This window comes from Cnephaeus nilssonii, assembly GCF_951640355.1.
Source record: "Cnephaeus nilssonii genome assembly, chromosome: 8".
In the NCBI taxonomy this organism is placed as follows: Eukaryota; Metazoa; Chordata; class Mammalia; order Chiroptera; family Vespertilionidae; genus Cnephaeus; species Cnephaeus nilssonii.
In genome coordinates, this window is record NC_137079.1 from 83,312,042 (window position 1) to 83,324,254 (window position 12,213).

The window sequence follows — 12,213 nt, forward strand, 5'->3', positions numbered from 1 at the left end:
GCTTACATATGACTTTATGAGCACTGAGAATTATTTCAAAGGGCACATCCTAGATTAGAAACATGGTCTAGTTAGGGGTGGAGAGTGATATGAGTGGAGAAATAGTAAAAAATTAAATAAAGAAAAAAATACTTCACTTAAAAAAGGCATTTTGATATGACCCAATGTGTGAATTTACATGAAATAATATAAATACATGCATTTCTACATGTATAAAACAGATTGTTTTTAAGTTTTTTAAAGAAGCAAAATCTGCTCACATTTCTGAAACTCTGTTTTTTTACTAGCAGTAGCCCTGGTAACTACAGTAAAGTAATGCAAATCTGTACATTAGCTGAGCAAGAACAAACCAGGAGCTTTGGGTAGCATCATGTCGTGAGCTGAAGTGAGGTAAATAGAAATGGGTGTGTGGTAGCATTTGGAATGGGAATGACTGGAGATCAATACTTCATAAATGCACTGAAACACTCCCCACTGTGCTGTAGTCATGGATTGCAAGGAAACAAAGTGAAATGTCAGCAGAGCATATGGCAGAGAATAACCATCTTTCTCAGAGCCCACGTATGAGGCAGAATGTGCATTATTAGCACCAAGGAGTTGGAAGCACTGACCAAGGAAGCCTTACCTTGCTTGGCCACATACCCATTCCAAGACCCTGGAGAAGAAACTTGACCTCTTGGCCTCAGTTTCTACACATGTAAAAATGAGAATAAAAACAACACCTCATCCATGATGATTAGACAAGATAATATACATCTACTTTACAGAGTGCTTTTGAAAGTAAAGTGCTACACATATAACATGCCAAAAAAGGTTGCTGACCCATCCCCCAAACACATATGAACACATCACCATTGATACATGCATTCATTTATAGAAATATAGACTATACTCATCTAAAAATGATGTATATACATAAGTACAACAGCAGTATAACTTTCCTCCCAAATTATTGATGAGAAAACCAAGACTTAAGGGCTTAAAAAGCTCATGGTCACATAATAATCCATTGTGATGCTGTTGGGATATAGTAGAGATATATTTTTCTAAAGTCTCATTCATATCAATTAGTTATTATTCTTTCCTCACTTGTGAGAACACAATGATAAAAGTCTATTGCCTAAACCACTCAGTCTCTAGTATTTTGTTATAGCAACCCCAGCTGACCAAGACACCAAGTTAGGAGCCTCTACTTTCTGTTTTTACAATATCCCACATCATAACACTCATTATGTTGTTGTACCACTTCCTAGCTGTGTTACCTTGGGTACTATACTTTAAACTTCTCTGTGCCTCCATTTCCTTTTCCATACAATGGGGATAACAATGGAACCTATCTCATAAGACTTCATATCTTATTGTGATGGTTAAATTATCTAATACTAGTGGCCTGGTGCACGAAATTCATGCACAATAAAGGGAATTAATTAGAGGAAATATTTTAATATTGCTATTAAATGCCCTTTCTCTATAATAGAAGTGTCAGAGATGAAAGAAAATTAGTAAAATGTATATGAAAATCTCCCTACTGTCAGAGTCTGGGGCACAACACGGGACCCAGAGTCAAGTCCCCACCCACCCGCATGCGTTTTGAAATCGCAAGGTCCCCCGCCTCAGCGAGGCGCCTTGCAGCCTCAGGTCCCTGCTAATCGGTCCTTACGTGTCACAGAATGATGACCGCTTGCATATTAACCTTTTATTATTATGATATGACCTCACTTAGAACAGTATCTGGCAAATAGTAAACATTTAATAAGTATGAGAAGGTATTATTGTTGCTATTGCTTTGTTGTTATCTGTCAATTTGGCTAAATCATAGACTCCATAAGGGCCTAGAGACCTTGACTGTCTTGCTCACAATAGTCACCTTAAGAATAGACACAGAGACACAGCACATAAATAAATATTTGCTAAATGAACAACTAGATAAGAAAGAAGAGGATGATTCAGTGAGTGGGAAAATATTTTTAGGAAGTACATACTGCACCTATAAATAAAAACAAAAGCCATTTTCTCAGATATTTTAAGCAGAAATTTATAAGTTGCAATTTAATTGATTCAACACACAGCCAAAAAGATGAGGAAAAGTAGTATAATATTCTTCAAACAACTGTCTTGTGCATAATAAAATATCCACCCAAGAATTGTCAGGGGTGTGCTCTATCCTAAAGCCCATTAAATCTGCTTGAACAACCATGGTGCAGGTTTTGGTTTTTCATTTAATTTTAATAAAATATTTTACTGGAGGAAAGTTTGGGGTGTAATAGCAATGAAGTGTGTCTACTGCTTAGGTGACATTTCATTTCATTTCATTTCATTTCTGGATACCTATGGAGATGAACATACTAATCCCAATGTCTGGGAATTGTGGTTGCTGGTTATCCCAAAATGAAATGTCATGTACAAAAACGTATTTTTTATTGTTTAATTTCTAACAGTCTTCCCAGAAAATCATAATGACAAAGACAATCATTATTTCAGGATGGGGCACTACATGCATTATAGAAAATGCACCTCATTTGGAATTTCAGTCCTATTCTTGACAAAAGATTAAAATATGAATTTTAAGATATCCATCATTGCTTCCTGAACAAGGGTGATTATGAACCTTTAATTTTGTTTAGCCTGAAATCATAAAGCAAAGGCAAGGATATATTGCACAGTCACAGCCACATCATCAGCACAAAAGATTCATATCTCTAGACAAACATTTTATAGCCTAAATAAGTGTAGAAGACAATAAGAACAGTATGCAAGTTAGATTTAAAAGTGAGATGGTGACCTGTGGCTCAAGGAAGCCGAAGCAGAGAGCCTCTTCATTCTATTACCAGGACCACAGCTGATTGTTTTTCAATCTTATCGCATATCTCAAAACATCTGAGCCTCTAATTCCCACCTTGAATTAAATTGTCTGAAGAAATTTAACAATATTAAATTTGTTAAATTTGTACTCCTCTGAAGTACAAATAAGTTGCTCAATAATTTAGTTTCCCCAAACTAAAGAGGGAAGAAAATTCTCTTCTGGACATTCCCAGTAGCCTTCAGGGAGACTGCCAAGAAAAAGCTTCCCAAAGATTTCTGACATTATGGTAACTGTTTGTATTGAATAATACCCATGTGTCGTCTCTGTTAGAACCCTCACATCCATCCCTATGGAAAAAAGAAGGAAAGAATCAATATTCGTGAAATCCTTGTGTACATTTGTTTGGGGAAATCAAGTCAAGGAGAGAGAGTCAAAGAAGTTTATTTCTCCTGCTCTGAAATTCCATCACTAGAGATTCTGTGCAGCAAACCTCTGTCTGACAAAAACAAGAGTTAAATTAAGCTAATCAAATAAAGTATTGAATGGCATTCCCTGACAACACCACACCAGTTAATTGTTTCAGAATTTGTATTACCTTCTCTATTCTACCTTCTGTATTGCCCTGGGTAACACCATCTACTCATATGGTTTTAAATATTATCTGTATGCTAATGATGCTCAAACTTATATCTCTGTCCTTAATTTATGCTTAAGTTCCAGACTTTTATACCAAGTTCTTGCTTGATTCATCCCTTAGGATGAAGAATGGAATCTCAAACATAAGCATTTTTAATACAGGACTCTTGGTTTTCCTCCTACTCACTTGGTCAAGCCCCAGATCTAGGATTCATCCTTGATTATTTCTTTCCTTTTCCAGCAGCAATCACTTAGACTGGCTTCCTAATCTATAATAATAAAAGCATAATATGCTAATTAGACCGGATGTCCTTCTGGAAGTCCTTCCATCCTTCCAGATGAAGCTGGGTCCAGGGTGCCTGCCAGTGGCTGGAGGGAAACCTGGATCCCGGGTGCCAGAAGGAAGCTGGTGCCGGCAGCTGGAGGAAAGAAGGCCTACTCTTGCACGAATTTCATGTGTTGGGCCTCTAGTTAACAATAAAGAAATAAAGGTGTAAATTAAAAATAGTTATTAACATACTGATCAGTGTCATGAAGACTGTGAAATAGGGTGATATGAGAGGGAAGGAGCAGTCAGGGAAACCATTTTTTAGGAAGATTTCAATTCTGTTATTTGGATATCTGGATGGAGATGTCCATGCAAAGATCTAGGGACCAGCCATTCCATGCAGAAGGAACAGTTAGGACAATGACTATCAGGCAAGAAAAAAGACTGATTTGAATGAAGTGGGATGTACCATAAGCTCTGGGTACAAAGTGAGATAAGAGTCAACTCATATTTTAAACCAAAATAAGGAGCTTGGAATTTATTTTATCTAAGTACAATAGCAAAATATTGGCGAACTTTAACCTGAGGAGTGACAAGATCTATTTCATTTTTAAAATATCACTCAAGTTTCTTGGGAAACATGAACTAAATTCATTCAAATCCTTCTACCATCATCACCACCACACATAGATACTATTGTTTATAAAGAAAACACTAAGAATCCCGAAACACTAATAAGAAAATATATATGCACCCCTATGTTCATAGCAGTGTCCAAGTGCCCATCAGCAGATGAGTAAGTAAAAAAGATGTGGTATATCTACACAATGGAATACTATGCAGCTATAAAAAAGAAGGACCTCTTATTCTTTGAGACAGCATGGATGCACTTGGATAGTATTATGCCAAGTGAAATAAATCAGTCAGAGAAAGACAAATATCACATGATCTCACTCATATATGGAATCTAATAAAAAAATAAACTGATGAACAAAATAGATTGAGACATGGAAGAATGGAACAGACTGACAAATCTCAGGTGGGAAGGATGGGGGAGGGCAGAAAGACATTAACCAAGGAACTTATATGCATAACCCATGGACACAGACAATAGTGCAGTGAAGGCCATGAGGGGCGGGCGGGATCAGAGTGGAGAGGGTCAATGGAGGGAAAAAGGGACATCTGTAATACTTTCAACAATAAAGATAAATTTTAAAGAAAGAAAAAAACACATGAATACTGGGTGGAAGCATAGAGCAATAATACAGAGTACATAGTCAACTAGGAAGTAGGAAGGAAGAGATTGCAGGAGAAAAGAAAAGAAGCAGAGAGCAAAGAATGGAGAAAAACCATAAGAAACCAGGATGACAGAAAGAACTCAGCGAGTGGTAATTTTGACATCTGATGAGATGGTTCACAGGTGTCATTGTCAACCCTGGATGCTAAGGGCAGGGGCTCTGCCTTGCAGGTAGGAAAGGAGATAAGGCTCTGGGGCAGTGTGAGGCAGGAAGCTGAAAATATGAATCCTGCATAGAGCCAAGTTCCTGAAAGGACTTCCCTGTCTGATAAAGAGGACAAGAAAAACTCCATCCACAATTTAGGGGATGGAATAAATAGAAAGTTTGCAGATTGCTGGGAATCTGTGTGGAAAATGAGTTTAATTTTTCATGAAACTGAAACCCCACACAGATATGGTATCAGAAGCTGCAATGCCCAAAGAGTATAATAAATGCAAATTAAGAGATTATAAAAACTGCTTTAGTACTAGTGAGTCCCTGAAGCCCAAGCAATACATACAAAACTGAGCTACAAAGAAGTGCATGACTTACATGGAAAAACCAATCCCAGTTAAACAGGCGCTGACAGTAAAATATTACCACACAAGAAATGAAACCACTTGACAGAGAATCAGTAGAAACAGTCATCAGTAGGTTTAACACCACAAGTTCTAGAGTAGTTAATAAAAAATTCCTAAAGAGGTTATAAAATAAGAATAGAAACTAAAAGAGCTGTGCACTAGAAAAAAAGAGAAGAAAAAATGAAAACAAAACACATTTAAAAAATTATTATTCCAAAACAATTTTGAGAAAGAATGAAGTGGGAGGCCTCACATTTCTGACTTCAACACATATTACAAAGCTACAGTAATCAAAATAGTACGGCACTGGCATAAAGACACAGAATAGAAAGCTCAGAAATAAACCCATGCATATGTGGCCATATGATCTTTGACAAAGGTGTAAAGACTATACAATGAGGAAAGGATAGTCTCTTCAAAAAATGGTGCTGGGGAAATGGCATATCTGCATGCAAAAGAATAAAAGTGGACTCATATCACACCACACACACAAATGAACAAAAAATGGATTACAGACTTAAATATAAGACTTGAAATGATAAAACTCCTAGAAAAAAAAACCTAAAGAAAATATTCATAACATTTGTGTTAACAATGATTTCTTGGATTTGGCAACAAAAGGAAAAATAGATGTGGGATTACCTAAAATAAAACTCTGCACAGCAAAGGAAACAATCAACAGAGTAAAAAGGTAAGCCACAGAATGGGAGAAACTATTTGTAAACCATCCAAGTGATAAGAATTTAATATCCAAAATATTAATAAACATCCACAATTCAATAGCAGAAAACAAGTAACCTAATTTAAAAGTGGGCAAAGGACTTAAATAGACACTTCTCCCACGATGGCATATAAATACCTACAGGCATATGAAAAGATACTCAATGTTGCTCATCATTGAAGAAATGCAAATCAAAGCCACAATGAGGTATCACCTCAAACCTGTTAAAATGGACATTCTAAAACAACAACAACAAAATAACAGAAAATAGAAGCATTGGAAGGATGCTGAGATATTGGAATCCTATGCACTATTGGAAGAAATGTAAATTGGTATAGTCACTATGAAAAACAGTATAGTGTCTCATCAAAATATTAAAAACAGAAGTACCATACAAACAAGCATATCAAAGTATCCAGAAATACCATTTCTGGTATTTATTTAAAAAATAAAAGAAATCAGGATCTCAAGATATCTGCACTCTCTTGTTCACAGCAATATTATGCACAATGGCCAATAGGTGGAAACAACCTAAGTGTCCCAACAACAGATGAATGAATAAAGAACATGTGGTATATATCTACAATGATATTTCAGAGGAAAGAAATCCTGTCATCTGCTACAACATGGATGAACCTTGAGGTTACAATGCTAAGTGAAATAAGCTGGTCACGAAAAGATATATACTACATAATTCCACTTATATGAGGTATCTAAAGTTTTCAAAATCAGAGAAGTGGAAAGTAGAATAGTGGCTGCTTCTATGTGGAGAGAGGAAATGGGGAGTTATTGTTCACTGGGCATAGAATTTCAGTTATGCAAGATAAAACAGTTCTAGAGATCCGCTGTACAACATTGTGCCTGTAGTTAACAATGCCATACACTTAAAACATTTGTTAAGAGGGTAATTTTCATGTTATTTGGGGTGTATGTGTGTTTTTTAACACAACAAAATGTATTAGGGACAAGTTTACATTTTAATAAATTATCTCAAAAAATTATTCATTAAAAATTTAAAAGTTCAATGAGTAGGTTATAGCAGATGAGACCAGTTCAAGAGAAAATTAGTAAACTATAAATATATTTGAGAAAACTACACAAAATGCAGCACAATCGACTACAAAGAAATGTAAATTATGCAGGAGGGATTAAGAAACATGAAGAATAGAAAAAGATATTCAACATATATCTCACAGGATGACAAGAAGTAGAAAATTGTGAAAAGGCAATAGTTAGGTCTTCTTAATTACAGGACTCTATACATTTTGGTCCAAGTATGAACACATGTCCAAACAAATTTAGACAGAATATTCCCCTACAGTAGATACATGATGATGGGAGATTTCCACTGGGTTGCAAGATACAGTGTTAGAAAAAGGGTATTGTGCTTTGGGTGATGGGGGTAGAGGAATGTGTGGTGTGGGATGAAAAATATTTATAAATCCTGAGCCTTTCCACACCTACTTTATTCTTTCTTTATACAAGCTATATCTGTTATCAGAGAGCCATCAGAATTGAAGGGGGCTATCCCCTCTCAGGTCTTGTCACACTCTCAAGAAAGAGTTCAGACAAGTGAAATAAAGCAGTATTGAAGCAAAACTAGCATATTTATCCTATCTAATAATAGAGTAATATGCAAATTAACCATCACTCCGCGACAAAAATGGCGGCGCCCATGGCCACAAGATGGCTGCGCCCAGTCCTCTCAGGCCCACTGAAGTCCCCCAGTCCCAGAGAGGGCTACCGCTATGAATTTCATGCACCGGGCCTCTAGTCCAATCTAATAATATGCAAATTAACCATCACTCCGCGACAAAATGGCGGCGCCCATGGCCACAAGATGGTCGCGCCCAGTCCTCTCAGGCCCACTGAAGTCCCCTAGTCCCAGAGAGGGCTACCGCTGAGAGCAGGCAGCATGCGACTGGGGCTGTTGGCCTGGGAGGGTCCCGAATACCCCTGGCTGATCTGCTCCCAGCCTCGGCCCTGGCTGTGGGCCTGGAGGGCTGCCGCCGCTTCCTCCCCCCCCCCCGCCCCCCCCCCCGCCCACATTGCTCCCAGCTGCGATGGGCCGTAGCCTGGGAGACTGCGAACAACCCCTGTGTGATCTGCTCCCAGCCGAGACCCAGGCAGTGGCCTGGGAGAAGGAACCCCCCCTCCATGTGATCTTCGACCTGGGTAGTGGCCTGGGAGGCCGCGCCTACCTCCCCCCAACACAATCTGCACCCAGCTGCTACCCGGGCAGTGGCCTGGGAGACGGCGCACACCCCCAGCATCTGCTCCCAGCTGAGACCCGGGTAGTGGCCTGGGAGAAGACACACATCCCCCGGCGTGATCTTCTCCCAGCCGCAACCCTGGCAGTGGCCTGGGAGATGGCGCACACCCCCCCTCCCCCCCCCCCCCCGCCGCGTGATCTCCCAGCCGCGACCCAGGCAGTGGCCTGGGAGACGGCGCACACCCCCTGCGTGATCTGCTCCCAGCTGAGACCAGGGCAGTGGCCTGGGAGAAGTCACACATCCCCCGGCGTGATCTTCTCCCAGCCGCGACCTGGGCAGTGGCCTGGGAGACAGCGCACACCCCCTGTGTGATCTGCTCCCAGCTGAGACCAGGGCAGTGGCCTGGGAGAAGGCACACCCCCCCCCCCCCCGTGGCGTGATCTCCCAGCCATGACCCGGGCAGTGGCCTGGGAGATGGCACGCACCCCAGGCGTGATCTGCTCCCAGCTGAGACCCAGGTAGTGGCTTGGGAGAAGGCACACATCCCCTGGCGTGATCTTCTCCCAGCCGCGACCCGGACAGTGGCCTGGGAGAAGGCACACACTTCCCCCGTGTGATCTCCCAGCCGCAACCCGGGCAGTGGCCTGGGATATGGCACGCACCCCAGGCAGATCTGCTTCCAGCTGAGACCAGGGCAGTGGCCTGGGAGATGGCACACACCCCCACATGATCTGCTCCCAGCTGAGACCCAGGTCCCAGCTGGGAGCAGATCGTGGGGGTGGGGGAAGGTGCACACAGTCTCCCAGGCCACTGCCCAGGTCGCGGCTGGGAGCAGGGGAGCGCATTTGGGGGTGACCAGGCTTTCAGGGGAGGGCAGTTGGGGATGATCAGGCTGGCAGGGGAACAGTTAGGCATAAATCAGGCTGGCAGGGGAGTGGTTAGGGGGTGATCAGGCTGGCAGGCAGAAGCAGTTAGGGGTAATCAGGCAGGCAGGCGAGCAGTTGGGAGCCAGCAGTCCCGGATTGTGAAAGGGATGTCTGACTGCCTGTTTAAAAACATCCTCCGAGGGGTCCCAGATTAGAGAGGGTGCAGGTTGAACTGAGGGACACCCCCCACCAATGCATGAATTTCATGTACCGGGCCTCTAGTTAAAAATAAACTTGATATTCCTTGGCTGGTTGCTCAGTGGTTAGAGCATCAGCCCACAGACCAAATGGTTGCAAGTTTGATTCCTGATCAAGAGCACATACCTTGGTTGCAGGTTCAATCCCAGGCCCCTGGTGCATGCAGGAGGCAACCAATTGATGTGTCTCTCTCATATCAATGTTTTTCTCTCTTTCGCTCTTTCCCTCTTTTCTGTCTTCCACTCTCTCTGAAAATCAATGGAAAAAAATATCATTGGGTGAAGATTAAAAAAAAAAAAAAGAATACACTTGGCATAAAGAACAAGTGGGCAACAAAGCTAGTCTGAGCATCCTGCCAGGTGGGGGTTTAAGGGTTTTATATTCCCTCTCCCCCTCCCCCTCCAAAGATTTCAAGGTTCCCCTGTTGGATAGACTAGATTTCAAGGTGTCTCTTTTACATTGTTGTGGCTTTTCCCAGAATGTTCTCATAAATTCTGGGACCATCTGGTGATTTTATCTTGGAAAATCCCAAGACTGCTGACTTCTTTGTTCAGTTGGTGAGATAAACTCCCTCTTTTTTTTCTGCCTTCCCCTCCTCCTGCCCTAGCAGGTATTTGTCCTGCCTAGTATTCTCTGCCTCAAGTGATACCATCCAAATGTTTTTGGGTTTTTTGTTATTTGTTCCCCAGACTTCATCTGTCCTTGGGTTTAGCTGGCACATTGGCATTAATGGGGTCTTTGTTCTCTATTTTCCCAGGCCAGGGTGATTTAAGCTATGTATTCCCTGGTTAGCGAGGAGAGGTATAAACCATTTGCTTTCAAGTATCCTTGACTAGGGAAATTAAGGTCTTGTGATTCACAAGCTAGCTATAAGCTGCCCAAACTGTTTGGCCTTATTTAATTTTTCTTGTCTCAGTTTCCCCATTCCACTTGTCCAGGAATTTTCCTAGTTTATTACTATCCTGCCACATAGTCAGCAGAGAAAAACATTCCTAAAACAAAAGCACATGCTTCTGAGCACCCACTATGAACTGGACACTCTCCTGGGTAGTAGGAGTGGTAAGACAAATGAGCCCTGATCCACGGAGAACCCATGACAGGGGCTAAGAGGGGCTGATGTCTAGTTCAGAGCTCCTTCTATGTCTCCCTCCCTCTCAAGTCCATAGCACTGTGAGCCAGCCATGACAATGATTGAAAGCTAAATAAAGGTATTTTAACCTCCTCTCAACCCTGGTTTGAGTTCATAATGAAAAAAAAAAAAAAGGCAGCAGCCTCCCTCTTGTAGCCAGAGTCACTTTCCTGTCCTCTTTTGGCAGAAGCACCCCATTTGGAACAGCTTGGGCTCCCTGGGCTCTTCGTAAGGATTGGTGTGGGCGAGTTTCTTTGTTTGATAATTGTGAAAAATTCTCTGCTCACAGCTAAAGGAAAAGCCCGGCTGTGTGCAGCGTGGGAGCCAAATAACTAGGCATGGAGCATGCTGGAACCTGAAGCCAGAGAGCCCTGGATGGCAGGGGTTCTGCTGAGAGATCAAGACAGGGCAGCAGGCACAATGATTAGACGCAATCTGCTGAAAATGAAAGAAGACACTGGAAAATAGAACAGCACTGCCAAACTACACTCTAGAAAAAATGGGTTAAATAATCTACTTAAATCCTTTGGCATTTGAGTGAAGCCCAAGTGAAAATTCAAGTAAGTCAGCTCAAAAGATTACTGAATCAGCATCTCACCTTCAGGTCCATCAAATGTAGTTCTTTTTTCCTAGAAATCTTGCCTTGAAAGCCACTATCAAAAGGGTGACCTTTTTTTGCTGATTTGCCTGGAGACAGTCTTCCTTTATACCTGTTGTCTGAGCTCTTAATTTTTTCAGTATTTATTCAAAAATCTTTAAGTCAAGTATTATTTTATTGTGATGATGATGATGAAGATGATGATGATGATATGCATGGCATTAGAGTTAGCTAGGATGGACTTAATAGACTTCTATAGGAAGTAGAAGTGTGCTGCTGTAATGTGACTCTCAGAGCCCCATCAGGACTGAAGGACTTGTCTCCCAGCTGCCCAGAAAGGCTTCTGGCGGGAAACCCCAGCTGTCAACTCTCATCAGAATCACTTCAGATAAAGTGTCATGTCAACCATGCTGCCACCTCTTCCCAGCGTACCTATGTCCAATGGCTGGTATATGTGGAGGCACAAAGGTCTGGCCCCCTTGCCAAGCTTCCGAGTTCCCTGTGGGGCTGGCCTGTGTCAAGGCTGCCTCACAGGCCAGCTTCTCCTTCTGCACAGTCCTCCTCCTCCTTTTCCCTCCAGAGCTGGTGATCCCAAGAGTACTGCCTAACAAACTCCTGCAAACTAATCTCCATCTCAGCAGGCCACAGCCTCTGACGCTCGCCACTTTCTACATTGGACTGGTCCAGTAGTGTATGAGACATGAATACTGCATTCTCACTCTGGTTAGATCAGAGGATGCCCAGAGATAACCTATCTCACTTTTCCTGATCTCATCTAGACACAACATGTTATAGAAAATGTGATGGCCAGATGCCTCTTCAAAGAAGAACTTGCTGCCCAGCTACGGACCATACAGTAAACA